Consider the following 18,289-nt stretch of genomic DNA (forward strand, 5'->3'; position numbering starts at 1 on the left):
TTATTTAAGGAGTCGCCACCTAATTTATTTTAAGGGTGAATTAGGACACCTAATTATTAACTAGTTATTGCTAAACTAAACTCTATTTTTTTAAGGTCTCACGAACCTAATAATTCCTAGGTAAGGGTTCTAATTATCCTAAAGGGAAGGGTTTAGGCATCCTTTAAGATCCGCTAGATACGGTTACCGACCAAACTTGGGTTAATATTAGAAATTAAGACGAAGTACAGTAAATTAGTATCTTATAAATAATTTAAGAAAAAGGTATTTCATAAAAGTATATAAGTAATTAAAATAGAGGACTTTGCAAATAAATAAATTAATGTATTTTTCTAGACTTAATAAAGAAATAGCTATTCTCAAAAAGGACTGAAAATCATTTTTTATAAATCATATAGCTTAATGTCGTTTGTTTACGAATAAAAGCACTTCCATAATATCTTATATGAATTTAAGAAACTGCACCTAAATTAATCGCTTTTTCTAAAAATTTAACAGTTTTGGGTTTTGAGTGAGAATTACGTTATATGAATATGTTAATGATGAAAGCCGAGTTTATTCTAAAAATATGACGTACAAAAGGACATAGGTTTTTTACAAAAATTGGTTCCATGGATTAATTCTTCTTCGGACTTGACAAAACGTAGCCGCCTTTCTATATTAATTCGATATATAAAAAAAAACTTCAGCCCATACTTGTTTAACAATTGATATCTTATACGAGACTTCCAACATGAAGAAAATTTAGCGAAAACGTTATACATACTTAGAGTCTAATAAAATAAAAAAAAGTTATAGGTATTAGACGGGATTTTAAAATAACTAATGAACTACTAATTTCCCCTTTATAAACTACCCTTTTCTAAACTCATAATGTTCTAAGGACGATGATCTTAAGATAACCAAAATGAACGTATATAAGGAGACGAAATTAATTGGTCTGAGGCGAGCTAAAAATGACAATAGCCTCTCTCCTTGCTTCGTTAGAATATTTTTCACAAGGAGGGAATGAATTGAAGAGTAGACACGGATCCCAAATCGAGCAGCGATATCGAATCTCAAAATGAGAAATTCTGTGGCGGCGAGAGTTTTCTTATGAAGACTCCATTTACTCCCGCAGTGTACATGAAAAGGAAAATATAATAAGGATTAGGAATATACATAACTGTTAAATGAGGCAAATATAAGCACATACTTTACTCACACGGAGATGCACAGGATCTAGACTAGGTGTATTTTGCAATATTCAATCATTTAGAGAACTCAGATCAGGCATTTTTGCATATATAGCATGCGCAGAACTTAAACAATGTATATTGGCGGCATATAAACACATACAGAGCCTAAACATGGCATATTTGCAATATACAAACACATACTGAACTCAGAAGGACATTTTGTAGTATTCAGGTACACACAGAACAAAACAAACAAACTTGCAAGTGTACGTCATATACAGAACTCAGGTGAGGCATATGGGAAATATTCATGCATATACAGGACCAATATAATGCATACTTGCACACATATAGAGATCAGAGATTAGGCAAGGTATATTTTGCAGTATAAAACACTTAAATCCCACATATATCATAGCTAAGTATCAATCAAACATGCATAACATATAGGGCTCGAGGTATTAGACATACGAACTAAGCATGATGAACTTAAGCTACCACAAAAGCAATTGGTCCTTATAACCAAATGGAATAGATCAGACTAAACCAAAGGAAACAGGAATTCAAACACCTTCAATTGAGCATGGTAGAATCAGGCTAAGTGAGACAAAGAAGATAAACATCATGTTTGGCATGCTGGACTTGGATCAAGTAAAGAGAAAGGAAACTAGAACATTATGACTGAACATGCCCAATTTACATTAAACAAGAGGCAAGAAATCTAAAGCCACAACTAAACATGATAAAACTCATCCAATAAGAAACAGGGACTAAAATGCCATAGCTACAATATAATGCTATACTGAGCGAGAAATAGGCAGCCAAATGCTTAAACACATAAAACACCAAATAAACCAAACAACACAGCACAATAAAAATACATAAAAAATAAAAGGGGTAGGGGATTACACATTCAAACATAGTCAGCTTGGCAAAGGAGACTACATAGGTCAAACAGGCACTTAACAACAGCATATTTGGGTTAATTTACAGCATTTCTTTGTCATTTAACCAAATTATATTTCGACTTTAACACAATAACTTAACTGACCAGATTATAAAATGGGATTAGATCATATGCTTGGGAAGGTAGCAGGTAGAAAATAGACTAATATACACATGACAGATTTCAAACAGGTTTCAAACTGACAAACTAAGGCCTACAGTTAACCAAATGAGGTGTGTACAACACCTCTTATGCAAAATTATAGATGTAAGCTGATTGATATGGTTCGAGCTGTTGCTAATCCATAGACTATATTAAATCAATTACAGACCCAGATTTCATCATGTTTGAAATAAAACCAACATGGACAATTAAACCTCAAGCAAACAATTAAGTATACAAGTATGATTAACAACCAACTGGTTCATAAGCAATTTTTATAGCCTAAACATGATCAACAGGTTATGAATTAGCTCATCTTAGATAAGCAAGTGAGAATTCGGACATGACTAATAGATCCGCAAACCATCTAATGTGAAACCAAGTAAACACTCAGACATGATCAAACAGGAATCATAAACTTCTAATATTATTTGACTAATTTAAGCAGGATCAGTGCAGGGTGATAGAAACTGTGAACCAGCTAAGGTGAAATCGAGTAAGCACTTTAGACATTATCAGACAGGGGCCAAAAGTACAATACAGCGAGGTAAATGGGCTAGTGTAGACCTAGGCAAACAACAAACGTATGAGCATGGTAGCAAACTACATTTTACAGTGAGGCTAAAGCAGATTTACACTAATCTCAACACTAACAGGAACATTAACATAGATGAACCAAGCACTTGACTAAATAAACTACCTAATAGAACTAAAATAAACTACCTAATAGAACTAAACTAAACTAAGCAGATATGAGCACTAAAAGCATAACGTAAGCTAAATAACACTTAACCACATAGCCTGAACATATAAATAAAGCAAACGACAGAAAAATAAATGGCGAAGCTAATATTTTACGACATCGGACATAACTTCCTATTTTATGACATCGGACAACAAATTTTAGCACAACACTTAACTCGAAACTGAAAACACTGTGAACACTCAAACGAAGAATACAAATAAGCATCAGAATCGAAGCGAACTAAAAGTGGGAAGGAATTGCACTGACCTTTTTCAAGTGCAGTGAACTAGGGACTTAGCCACAGATCCACGCTCGAACGCGACGAACCCGGATCCAATCGAATTACCAAGTCTCAGACCAGAAAAACGAAGTAATTTCTTGGCTATATTTTTATTTTTATTTTTAAAAAAAAAAACAAAAGGTTCAAGTTTAGTTATTTATGTACGAACCCTTTAAAATTCATGCGAAATATTTTTATTTGAAAATGAGTAACGCTAAGATATATAGTTTATAAAAAAAAAATTCAATTCTTTTAAAATAATTGTTTCCTCGTTCAAATTTAGAAATGCACTATTATTTGCAAAGATCTTTACTTCATTACCTATATTTTTTAGAAAATACCTTTTCTCTCAAAATTACTTATAAGGTATTAATCTATTATATTTTCCCTTAATTTCTAATATTAACCTAAGTTTGGTCGGTAACCGTAATTAACGGATTCTAATGGATGCCTAAAACCTTCCCATTAGGATATTTAGAACCCTTACCTAGAATTTGTTAGGCTCGTAAGACCTTTAAAAATGGAGTTTAGTTTAGCTTTATCTTAGTTAATAAAATAGGTGTCCTAATTCACCCTTAAAATAAATTAGGTGGCGACTCCTTAAATAAAATAATATAGGAATCACCAATATGTTGTACTCCGCTTTGACCCGGTCTAAATGGGGTATAACACTATACAACATTGATTATATCCCAAAACATGTATAATATGTGTATAATCAACGTATACTTACAAATTATACACATATTATACATGTTTTGGGATATTTCTTAAAGGCTCAATCGACGTATAAATATACACATATTATATATGTTTTGGGATATTTCTTGAAAGCTCAATCGTTGTATAAGTATACACATATTATACGTGTTTTGAAATATTTTTCGAAGGCTCAATATGAATTTTGACATTTAGTGGTGACTTTTGATCTTTAATTGCCACTAAAAAGTCTGATTTTTCTGTAGCAAGCCTTTAGTGGCGACTCTTTTTATATACTGTATATGTATGATAAATTGTCTAGACGTATGATACACTTTTTATACAAGAATAATACAGTTTATACATAAATTATACAACAACGATACATTTTCTATACTTATGTATGGAATATGTATAATATGTGTGTTATATCCCGTATTTTGTACGTCGGATTAATCCGAGTCGACCACGATAAGTTAAGGACAAGACCATTCCGAGATATGAAGTAGAGACTTTTGTTTGCTTTAAAGGCTTAAGTCGTGTATGATTTTATTGGCATGAAACCATTAAGGAAACATTTGGGGGCAAGTTCCATTTTTAGTAAGTATTCTATTTTTGGAAAGTTGAAAATTCAACAAAAAAAAAAAGAAAATAAGGCACCATGTGGCCGGCCACCTTGGTGTGGGCCATGGCCACATGGATGGTTAAAACTTGGTTTATAAAAGATGACTTAGTCATCTTATTTAACACTACAACACTTGGAATTTTCAAGAAAAATCAAGAAGACTTGGGAGAGCAAGAACAAGAGGGGTATTCCTACTTCTATCTCCAAAAATTAAGACAAAAATCAAGCCACCAAAAAAATTATTTCTTCAAGCAAACTTGCTAATTGAAGGGTGCTTAGTAACGTGGAGTCGTTGTTTTGGACAATAGCTTACTCGTTTTCTCTATCTACTGCCTTAGGCAAGTTGAGAAGTTGAAGAAGAAAGGTGAGTTTTAATTTTGTTCTATGTGTTATGAATGGTTTATATGTGTTGTAGCATGCTAAAATGGAAGAAATTCATGATAGAAATCAAGTTGAAGTTGGGTCGTGTGGAAGGTGTTTGGCCGTGTGTGTGTATGTTGTGTTTAAAGTAATGGATTAATTCTAGTTAGCATGTTTTGATTGTTGTAGTGTGAAGAAAAGAATGAAAACAGTCTATATGTGTGTGTTTGGTGTTGGCTGAATGGTCCCCCTTTTGTGTAGTTGGGAATGAACAAATTGTCGTTAGCATTTTAGTTGTCGTCGTTATGGATTCTATGATGAAAAATGCAAGTTTAATGACTCAAAGTGATGTTGTGTTGGTTATGGGTTGATGTGGAAGTTAATGTGAATTTTATGTAATTTTGTAGTTATGGAAATTGCATTGCTAATGTGTGGATTATTGGTGTAATTTATGAATTTGGAAGAGAAGAAGGTGTGTGGTGTTGTTTTCGGGTTTGGGGAGAAATTCGGGTGAATTGGAGTGTGTTTGGGTTGTTTGGAAAATTGTATGAATTGTTTAAAGCGTTCTTAAATATTGTTTGAACGGTTTCGGATTAGAAATCGAATGTATAAACGTTGATATTGGTTTTAATGTAAGTAGTTGAATGGAAAATAATGAATGTTGTTGAGTTATATAAAGAAGTGTATTTAATGTTAGAATGCATTTTTGAATTGATTGTTGATGTTGTAGCTTGGTTGTTGGTTTGGTTGTTGTTGAATTTGGCCGAGTTGAATTCTCGGGGTGTTGTATTTATAGGGGAAATGCCGCCGAAATTTCTCGCGAATTGATGTTCGTTTGGAATTGAATTCCTAAATGTCTTCAACTAATGTACGATATCTATTGACGTCATGTAGACCTTGGAGAGCCGAGACTTGAGTTGGATTAGCTTAGGGAGCGACCGAGGTATGTAAAGCTCACCCATTCTTTCTCTTGGCATATCCTAGTGTAATTAGGCTATGACATGAGCTTCGAGGTGACTCCACTCTTAAGTCCGAGCGTGTTTATGATTCATATTTCCTTATTAATGTTAGCATCCTTAATATGGTTATGTTATGGTCTTTATGTTTTGATATGTTAGAATGTAGAATGTTGTATAAACGGTTTCGTTTTTAAAAGAATCCTATGTCTAGTAATGTCCGTAACTTTCGTAGATGAAACCGGATTGCGTTGAAACGTTTGTAGAAAGTTTTGTATCGTATAATAATGTTAACCTTCACGGGCGGGCCCGGATTGGTTGATGCCTATCCGTGGTCCCCGAGATTTACCTTTGTACGGTCCTAACGATTTGTCTTTAAAAGAACTTAACACGATTTCCGTTTGGATTTTCGAGCGACGACTACTTACTTATTCATTGAGTCTATGATGATGTTTTGTATGCATATGGTTTCTCACTACTCGCTCGTGCGGTACGTTGCTATTTCTTTCCGCGTCCGGGCCGGGCATGTTTTCGTGCAATTCCTTTGCATTGTTCACCGCGCCCTCGCTAGAGGGCGGGGCACGTTATATATATATATATATATGATGATGTGATGACGGGGGATGCGGCCGGATGGCATATGATGATTCCATTCGTCGCGTCCCTCGTTAGAGGGCGGGGCACGTTACATGTACATATATGATGAATTTACTTACCGCGTCCTCGTTAGAGGGCCGGGGCATGTTATGTATGCATATGTTCATGATGATTTCTTTATTTATGTTACTCGGTCCATTAATGATTTTGAAAAGCATGGTTTACGTTCGAGGTAAGCCTTGTGAGTTTCTGATTACTGTACTACTTTTCTGTCCTCCTTATTTCCGTGCGACTCGGTTCTCAGATTTAATGCTTTGCGTACTCGGTACATATTCGTGTGACCCTTTTTCTTCGAAAATTGCGTTTCGTGCCGCGTGCAAGTACGGATACTCGTTTGGGTGAGCCGCCCGACTTAGGATCCTTACTTAGCTATTTTTGGAGAGCTCCCTTGTCCGAGCCCCGTATTGGTACGAGACCCTTTTGTTATATGTGTATATATTTATTCGGGGTACGGCGGAGCCATAATCCCGTCATATGATTCTCGTTATTACTGTTAGAGGCGTAGACATAAACGTGGGTGGTGGGTAGCATTCGGTTGTGTTTGTGTTACGTATACCTTCGGTATATATATGATATATGGATATATATGTGTGCGCGCGTCATGCCTCTACGTACGTATAAGTTACGATTATGTTTGCGGTAATGCGATTACAATTGATAGGTGGGTACGAGTGCCCGGCTCGGGCGGTAGTCACGGCCTACGGGGGTTGGGTCGTGACAATGTGAATCATTAGTTTATAATCAATGTATAATGTACATAGTAATGTATAATATATGTATGATTAGTGAGTATACGTTGATGATATATTTATTATACACAAATTATACAAACCTATGATGCATTTTCTATACATATATGGTAGGTATACATATTCTATACAACAATAATATATTTTTTATACGTATGATACATTTTCTATACGTATTTGATCTTTAGTGGCGACTAAAGTTGCCACAATAAGTCCTTTTTTTTAAGATCTTTTTTTTTGGTAGTAAATGGGCTAGGGGTGGGCGTTCGGTTCTTCGGTTCGATTTTATCAAACTTCGGTTCGGCTATTTCAATTTCTGTTTTTTGAAGGTGGACACCGAACACCGAACCAAACTAGTTCGGTTGGGTTCTTTTGGTTTCGATTTTTTGAAATTCGGTTCGGTTTCGATTTTTTCAATTCAATTTTTTTGATATGATATTAGAAGCGATTCTATTTACACTAATTCATATTCTCAAAAGCAATAAAACATAAAACTGATAAATTGAAATCAAAATCAAATAAACAGGATACACAAGAACAGAAAACCATAACCATGATATAGGATTAGCAGGCGCCATATACATACCGTAAGAATAATTAAGAAAACACATAAAGGACATACATTAATCTTAAAGACACATCCTAGTCACATTCCTTTGTTAAGAATATTTGATTTTCTCAACTGAAGTGAAAAATTAGGATATAAAAGCAAAAGAGGGCTTGTTACAATTGAGTTTTTTTGGGGGCTTAAACTTAATGGGCCTGGATTATTTTAATTTTTTGGGTAATGTATTAAATTTCGGTTGGCGTTCGGTTCTTCGGTTCGGTTTTATCAAACTTCGGTTCGGCTATTTCAGTTTCGGTTTCTTTAAGGTGGACACCAAACACCGAATCAAACTAGTTCGGTTCAGTTCGATTTTTTGAAGTTCTGTTCGGTCTGATTTTTTGATTTTCGGTATTTATGCTCAGACCTAAAATGGGCTGGGCAGGCTACAAATTGGATCTGGGGAAACTTGGGCCATGGGGTGGGATTAATTTCACCCGGTCGGCCATTTCTGTTCTTTTCCCATTAGAGTGTACGCAAACCTTACTGCTATTTTGAGAGATAGTGTAACACCTCATGCATTCGGGCTAAGATTTGACTCGTAAGATGGGAATATAATGAACCCAATTTGAGTAGTGTATAAATGGTGTTTGAAACCCAATCAAGACATGGGAAGAGTCCTTGAGCAAAGTAAAGTCGGAAGCTACCCTACGGAGCATGTTTTCAAGTGAGTTTGCACCATATCTCAATTAAAATAAGTATACGGAAAAATCTGTAAGGAATTTGGGAAAAATTTCCTTCTTTAAAGTTGTAGATCTTTGAAATACCTTTCCAACGGTATATTATGGAGGTCAAACAGACATCTGTACAAAAAGTTATGCCCGTTTTACTAAAACAGTGTTCTGTCGATTTACGGTGGAATCTACGGGCCGTAAAAATTATACGGGCCGTAGATTTGGGCCGTAAAACTGGTCCAGAAAGCCCAAATCACTGTAATTGATTTACGGTGGGATCTAAGGTCCGTAAAACTTTTACGGGACGTAAAATAGGGCGTAAAATGGGTCCGAAAACTGAATTTTAAAACTTTGTTTTAAGGCTTTTTTCACTTCATTCTTCACACCCCCAAGCCCTGTAATCCCACCTTCTATTCTCTCCCATCATCAAGAACACCTAGTGTAAGCCTATTCTAATCATTCCAAGTCATTTCTAATACATATCCTTGTAATCTAAACAAGAAATTATCAATCCTAAACTAGGGTTTTCAAGAAAACCAACTCAAGGTTCAAGAACTCAAGATTTTGGAAATCTTCTTCAAAGTTAAAGTATTTAATTCAAGTTTGGAGCATTACAGTATGTAGAGTTACTATCTACGTGTGGGAATATCATTGTTCTTCCCCACGCCTCATAATCCATAAATTATTATTCTTTACGAAAATTAGGGTTTCTATACCATGCTCATGATAACCCTAGGTCCATGTCCATGATTATATTATGTATGAATTGTTATAATTCCATCATTGAGTTCTTAATATTTCTTTATGATTATTAAGAATAAACGTCCGTAATATGTGAAAAACCTATATATCCCATTCCATGGGTTCATGCATGCTAGTTTATGATATATTATGTTATTTTTGAAAATACTATACATGTTTTACAAGTTCATGCAAGCAGTATAATTCATGATATCCATGTACAAGCAAGTTATATTCATGAAACCATGGGCGGCAAGTGCCACTTATTTTACATATCCATGTTTTTGGGAGTTGCTTTAATCAATCAAGAGGGCTTCGTATAGCACGAAACTACGTAGCCACCGTAGGATGAGGACCGCTCCACCCATGTCCACGCCGATCTCTCAATGACCGGATCCTTTCATACTATTATTAAACCTCGTGTCCACCCGGCAAGGTATGAGTGTTCTGTAGTAGGACGCAAGTACCGGACCATGTTATCGGTTATATTCATCGCTCTCCCTACTCACGATACTTTACGCATGATATATATGTATATGTACTCATGTTCATGATCATGTTTTCGGTTTCGGTTTTGTCATGTTATTTCATGTCCCATGTTATTTCTTCGGTTGCTTTACATACCAAGACATTCAATGTGCCGACGTCCCCTTTTATTTGTCTTGGGCCCGCATTTCACGATGCGGTGCATGCGATTTACAGACGACACACCGCTCGCAGGGACAACAGATTCGTATCGCCCTTATCGCGAGCCCCATCTCATTCGGGGTTTAGTCAACTCTTTACTTAATTAATGATTAGCTATGCATCTAAGGTATCTTTGAGGCCTTGTCCCAAATGAGTATGTTTTTCATGTTCGTGACTTATGTTAGAGGTTTCATAGACTAGACAAGTCATTATGTCATGTCACGCTTTCGGAGTCGTATAGCCATTTTGGCTCATTTATGTTATTCCGCACTCATGTTTAAACAAGTATTTTGATTAAGTATTATGACTTATTGCATTTGTAAAGGCTCATCATGCATTCACATTATATTCCGCTCATGTTATGCCTCATGATGATTCAGCAAGCCATGTGGTTCGCTCGGTCACATGCAGTAAGGCACCGAGTGCCGTGTTTTGCCCAGGCCATGGTTCGGGGCGTGACAGATAGAGAGGCTATTTCTGAATGACCTTAAAACATAAGCTTATAATATTATTAAAAAAATACGAGTAGAGTTAATGTAAGGTAAAAGCTAAACAGAATTATAAATAATAAATAACGGCAAGATGAGCATAAATAAGCTAACGATGTGATAAGATCAAATCCATGCATATATAAAATGACGGTTTTCAGTTTTCATTGTTACATGTCAACAATTTTGACAATTCGATACAATAAAATTTAAATAAGAATCAAAACAAATATTTATATCTAAAATAACAATACAATTAATGCAATACAATCTGTAACAACCATCCAAACAAGCAGAAGGCTTCTTCTCTTACGGGTTGTTTGGTAGGAGTAAAGATCAACAATCCCGTATAGATCATTGGAATGTACTAAAAAGATGGAATTAGCTATCCATATAGAAGGTGAATAATTCCGTACAATTTTCAAATCCTGAAATATTCTTATCTATCCAATCCCATATGGCAAATGAGTTCTCTAAGAAGGTCAAATAAAATTTTAAATAAAAATTTGTCTAAGTTCACCCAATTTCAAACTAAACTGTTTTGGATTGTATAACATACATCTCATTTTTAATTCAACCAATCAAAGAAAATACGAGTATTAAAAATTTCAAGATTAAATACGAGTATTAAAAATTTCAAGATTAAATACGAGTATTAAAAATTTCAAGATTCATTAATCTCCATATTACAATTCCTATATTATAATTTCAGTTTAATTTTATTTGTGAACAAAGCAAGCCAAAGTTTAAGCCTGACTCAATTCCATAAACTCCAAAAGAAATATTTTTGAAGAACTCAAACCTTCTTTCTTCTTCGAAATTCTACTATATAAAAGACTTTGAAATATTTGACTTTATTTTCTTTTTCCAATTTCCTCAGTTCGGATTCTTCTCTGCAACCCGGGAAGATGAAGAGGAGAGTCATCAAAGGGATCAATAGTTTTCCTCGAGTCTTCTTGTCTGCGGTGGGGAATGCATTCCGGTGCGATGTCTCCGATTTAGACACCAGGCGCCAACCTTCCTAAAAGACTCAATATATAGTCTTTGGAATAAAAATTAGGGAAAAGTACATCATAAGTCAACTTTTTAGAGTTAGGCACATAAATAGCACAACTTTTAACGTTCTTAAAAAATGACAGAGTTTATACCTTTAAGGAACATATTATACGAAAAGGAATTCCTCTAAATTAGGCATTCAATAATATTTACTTATTATTTATTACCATTTATCTCCCTACTTTAGAGAATAAATCCATCTCTATTATATCATTTATCCCTCTTCTTCAACAGATTAACATCTATTTTTCTCACTTTTCTTTCTTATACACTCCTCAATTGCTACTACATCTTCTTATTCATTTCCATTTTTTCATATCGATTGTTGAAAATTTTCAAGGATACCTACCCGATGGCAGATAGTCACTACATTGCAATGCATATAAATATACAACTTTAATTAAGATAATTCTAATTAATGATTTCATCGTGGTAACAATTAAGAGTAAATACAAGTCTGATTAATTATTATTAAATAAAGTTGCCCCCAAAACATAAAGTGGATTGGCATCGTCATCCTAACAATATATAGCTATAAGTTTGCAATTTATAAACCATATCTATCTTTTATGTGGTTTCGGTTGTATTTTCGTATTTTTCAATACAGCGAAACACATGTACATAAAAACAGAGTGGAGTAAATTCTTTAAATACACGAAGGAGTTTCGACGGTATTTTTGTGTTTTAAATACAGCGAAATACATGTATCATAAAAACAGAATGGAGTAAATTCTTTAAATACACGAAGGATTTGTGTATTTTATTGTATTTATATACTGATAATCCTTTTATTTTGGCTGTATTTAAATGTATTCGAGTTCAGATCAGTAATGTCGCCGCCTGACGTCACATCAATTGAATGTATTCGACTGTATTTGAATGTATTTACACTCAAAAAATGACGAAAATGAAGAATACAGTCAAATCTGATCATAACATTAGCGAAAATATAAAATACATTGTATTTAAAAAGGAAAAATGCAATAACACCAGTCGTATCTCCAATGAAATACAGAAATACAAGCAAATAAAAAACATACACTCTATTCAAAAAAATTCTAGCGAAATACAAAATACCATTGTATTTACACCAAAAAAATATGAGTACATTCAAATTCTTTTAAAAAATACATTCTGTTCGGGTGTATTTGATTATTCAAATACACATTTTCTCCTTCGAAATACAAGCGAACACAAAAAAATACACTCTATACAAAAAAATACTAGCGAAATACATAAATACCAAGATGAATACATTCAAATCCTTTTAAAAGCTACAGATCTAACAATGAATTTATGAATTGGGCATCAAATTGGACTAAGAGTTGAAAGTTGACAACACAACGAACTTTTCAAGGCAAAGGTTGCCGACGGGGAAAGCAATATAAAGACTAATTAATGTCTTCTATTACCATTTTTAAGCACAAAAGAAAACGTAAAGGGGTATAGAGAGGTATAGAATAGAGATGCAGATGGGCAAATCCCCTAATTGAGACCTCTTCAATCATCCTTATTTTTTTTTTTTTCTCTTTTCTTACTTTTTCTTCAATTGATTCCAGGTTTGTACCATTTTCCTGCTTCACCCACTGTTTTTGGTACTAACGGCGGCATTGGTGGTGGAGATGGAGGAGGGAGGGGTAAGGGGAAACGAGATTTGGGGGTACCGCTGTTTTTGGTGTTGACGGCGGTGTTGTGATGGAGATGGAGGAGGGAGGGAGGGGTAAGGGGAAACGAGATCTGGGGTAGGAGAGGGAATGGAGAGAGAGAAAGAGGGGTGAGGGAGAAGATAGATTTCGTAGGTGAGAGAAAATCAATTTAAAAGAGAAACTCGTGAAATACAGGATACTAGTTATGATGTGTAATTTAAGAAAATATTTTAGTTAGAAAAAATAAATAAAATAAAAGGTAGTTATTATTCATAAATAGGTCTTATAAATAGCTATGACAAGTAAATTTTCCTATAAAATATTGAGAATTTTACATAAATGACTAACATTTAGGGGTTTTAAATTGGGCATAGCTACATTTTAGCTAATTACATTTCGTAGCTATAGTCGGGCGCTACAGTAGATTGCTACAATAGATTGTATTCAAAAATCAGATTGTATTCAAAATTCGGTTGAGTCAGATTTCGCTGTATTCAATTCAAATTTCATGTGTATTCAAGTCAGATGTAATCAACTAAGTTGTATTCAAGTCAAATGTATTCAACTCAGTATTCATTTATAGCTACTTTTACAATATATTTACTTTATTATATTTAAAATCAGTTGAATACAAAAAAAATATCCTTCAAAATACAAAAAATAAAATACACCCCAAACAAAATTTTGCACTAAAATTTAACGGATACACTCAAATACTAAATACAATAAATAAAATACACCTCAAACACTGGATTGTATGATAAAAAATTAATGAATACACTGGATTATATGCTAAAAATTATTGAATACACTCATACAGAAACATTATTTTCTAGATCCGGCACCGAGAAATATTTCTAGATCCGACAAAAATTAATGGATACACCGTATTAATGACCTTCTGATCTGGATACGCCGTATTTTGAAGTTGTGGTCCTTTCAAGTACTATAGAAAGTCTTCAAATACTAAAGACCAAATCATTCGGAGGGCAAACCATGCATCGGATTAAAGGTCTTCAAAAAGTTAAGCCTTAAGACACCGCAAAAAACACGTAAGTTTTGCCTAAAGTTAAAGCAAAATTCCAAATCATTCGAGGGCAAACCAAATCAAAACTTGTTTTTTTTTAGGTCGAGTAAAAACAAAAACCAAAAAAAAAAAAAATTGAGGTAGAGGTTTGTCTTATGCTTGAAGGTAAAACTATTCTACCTATATATAATGGAGCTAGTTTGTCTTATGCTACTAAATCTAAATATGAAGGCAAAACTCTATCTTATTTTGTGGATTGTCCTTCAAAAGCAGGCTTTGCGGGTCAAATTTTGTCCTCTGAGGTATTCGAAATTTTTAAATTTTTTAGCAAAACTAGGCCTATGAGGCAAAAATTAGCCTATTCGAACAAAAAAGTTATGTACTTCCAACTCCAAAACCAAAAAAAAAAAAAAAATTGTTTTGTCTTAGGCGAAGACAATAATGGAGAGTTTGTCTTATGCCTGAAGGCAAAACTCTATCTTAAGTAGAGTTTTCTCTGCCTCGCAATTTTTTTAAAATTTTTTGACTGAGTGGGGAAATAGTGCAAATTTCACTGACAAAGTGGCAAATTTCACTGGACAAAGTGGCATGCTGATGGTCCCAAAGGATGGGCTGATTTACGCAAATGTCCCTTTCTTAAGTGATTGTTTAGATTTATCTCTTTAAAAGTTTTGGAAATATAACTCTTGAGACTAATAAAACATTAGACGATACTCTAATGTCCATGGTTTAAGTTTTCTCATAAGCTTTTCAGATTTCTCAAAGAGATATCTAGATCAGTTTCAAAGGTCCATGAGTTAAAAAAAAAATCATCTACTAACTAGCTGTCCCAGAGAGGGACAAATGATTTTTTTAATAATTGGACGTTTTGATCTTTGGAATAACTCAATGAATTTAGTAGATCATCGAAACATTTGATGTATATAAATAAGGGCAAAAATATATATGTACATGGTAAGAGGGTATATTTACAGAACATGACGATATTTTTCAGTTTACAAAATATATCAATAAACTTGTTACAAAATCTATACGAATTAGGTAAATTAAAAAGATGCAAATAAAACACATTAAATAAGGTAAGGAAATCATTTTACTTATTTTATCCACTTTTCTCTCTCCATTCAAAATTTAGAGATATAGTTCCCTGATTTTCTCCAACTTTTGCTTCGTTATTTCATTCATTTTTCTCTCCCCATTCAAAATTAAGAGATATTGTTACCTAATTTTTTCCAACTTTTACTCAAAAAGTCCACTATAATCGGTAATTTTTATGTAAATATTTCATATACCAAAAAACATATATTTATAATTTTCGTATTCAACATGTATAACTGTATAGATTCTTATAATTTTTATATATGAAAATGTGTATAAAAATTGTATGTGTATTTTGATTATTATAAAGTACATATAAATAGTATAAAATATAATCAAAGTATGTTAAATTTTGAGAAAAATATGTATAATAAACTTGTAATTGATACAAATCGGATTCCATATAAAGTTCATACACCAGAAAATAAATATATATTAGTTTTTGTAGACAATATGTATAAGTGTATAAATTCGTTATAATTTCTAAGTATGAAATATGTATAAAAGTTGTATGTATATTGTGATTATGATAAAGAACATATAAATTGTATAAAATCTAATCAAAGTATGTATAGATTATGAGAAAGTATATATGTATAATAAGCTTTCTGATTGATACAAACCAAATTCCATCCACATTTCATACACATATCAGTTTTCTACATTTTTAAGACTAATTGATATCGGACTTGTTCGCATTTCATACACATTGTGCCGCATATATCTAAAAAATGGCATATAGCAGACTCCATACACACTTCATACATATATTAGTTTTCAACATTTTTTAAAACTACAATTTATATAATTTATACAGATTTTCAAAACACACAATGATCATATATCTCAAAACGATACAAATCAATTTTTATATACAACTAATACACAAGTTAGTAATCAAAAATACTTTGTAATATAGGTTTGAAAATTTATACTAGGAGAGAAGATGAATTTTAGGTATGAAAATGGTGTCTATCATAGAGGGAGAAAGAGAGAGAGAAATATGTTTAGGTGTCGTTTGGCCATAAAAATTATTCACTTTTTTCCGGAATTTTTTTTAACTTTTTTCCGGAATCAGCGTTTAGCCATAAAAATTCCGAATACAACTTGAAGTTGTATTCCAGAATACCAAAAACTCAAAAAACTTATTTTTCAAAAAAAAATTCACTTTTTTACAACTACATTTCACCAAAAACTACAATTTCAAAAACTATGGCCAAACACAACTCCAACTCCAACTCCAACTCTAACTCCAACATTCCAAAAAAAAGTGAAATATTTTTTGGTATCTATGGACAAACGGGGCCTTAAAAAGAAGAAGGAGTTGAATGGTAAGTATTCTAGAATTAAGTCCACATTTAAAATTAGATTTTCTTCCTTAAAAAAGCGCTAAAATCTCTCTCTCTCTCTCTCTCTCTCTCTCTCTCTCTCTCTCTCTCTCTCTCTCTCTCTCTCTCTCTCTCTTATACTTTATAATTTTGTTAGTATATTTTGTAAATAAGGAAAAGCATCCTTATATTTTATAAGATGAAATTTTAAATAGGTATTATTAGGTCATTTTCCCTAAAAATAAAGCTTTGGAACAAAAAGTATATAAAATAGCCCTTCCGTGTACCTTTTTTTTCAAGTGGGCTCCAATCCAGGTCAAAAATAGAAATAACTGACCGAATTTTCTTCAAAGTAGCCGTACTACGAAGACTGAAGCATACTTAAAGGCCCAGATCCAAATCGTATTAAATATTTAGAGGCCCAAATTAAATTACTGGACAAAGTTGCACACTGGTGGTCCCAAAAGAAGCCATGAGGTGGAATTGGTTCCCTAAGTGGTCGTTTCGAAAACAGAAATTTTGGCCGATTATCAATTTCGGGATAATTATTAAGTAAATAAATGCCTTTTTTTATAATTTTTCATGTAATTTATGAGCTTTTAGATCATGGTTTAAAATTTTATTTTGAGCAAATTGAAAATCTTATAAAAAAATATTAGATTATAATTTAAAATTTATAGATGTTAAACGATAGTCAAATGTTTGTCAGTTACTATACTATATTTGCATATTTTTTAAAATAAAATAAAATCTAAAAGATGAACTGAAGCAACACAAGTGGGACACACTGAAAATTTCAAAGAACTTTCATTGTCTCTTGGTTTTGGATTTTTTAATGCTATGATCCAAGTGGAAGTCCTCAGTATTTGCTTTTTTGCTTCGTTAATCAAAGAGACCAATGTTGAACTCATCATTGTATTTGTCTTGGGATTCTAAGACATCCCCAATATGTTATCACTTGAGTTTTTTGGGTCCCCTCTTACTTTACTCTCTCCCTTTGATATCTGCTTTGCTTAAAATCTTCTTTTACTTTACGTGAAAGTGTGCTCATAGAGTCTCCTATTCTTTCAGGTATAAAGCAACAAAAGCAATAACATAAAGTTAGTCTATCGACCATAGAGCAAGAGAGTACTGTTCTTTTCTCGGATAACTGTGGCGATCTGGTCAGTTTGCTGCACCTCGACTAAGTTTACAAGGTATTTGCTCTTTCAGGTAGCATAAATATCAGAAAACTCTGTCCATCATGACTTGGTCAACAACAACATACTCAGTGTAATCCCACAAGTGGTGTATGGGGAGGGCACGATGTACCCGACCTTACCTCTACCTTTGTGGGGTAGAGAGACTGTTTCCAATAAACCCTCGACTCAAAAGAAACCACCAATACTTGGTCAAATGAGAAAAATCACAATATTATCTGATTTTAACCTAAGACCGATTTTTAAGTTTCAACCAACTTTAGATGCTCAACCGGAGAATATTCATTCGAGGAAGCAAATAGTTACTCCACTATATAAGATTAGTTGTTCCATCTTAGGGTTACTAAATATGCTCTTCATATAACAATTAGAATTGGCTAACTC

This window comes from Lycium ferocissimum, chromosome 11, assembly GCF_029784015.1.
Source record: "Lycium ferocissimum isolate CSIRO_LF1 chromosome 11, AGI_CSIRO_Lferr_CH_V1, whole genome shotgun sequence".
Lineage (NCBI taxonomy): Eukaryota > Viridiplantae > Streptophyta > Magnoliopsida > Solanales > Solanaceae > Lycium > Lycium ferocissimum.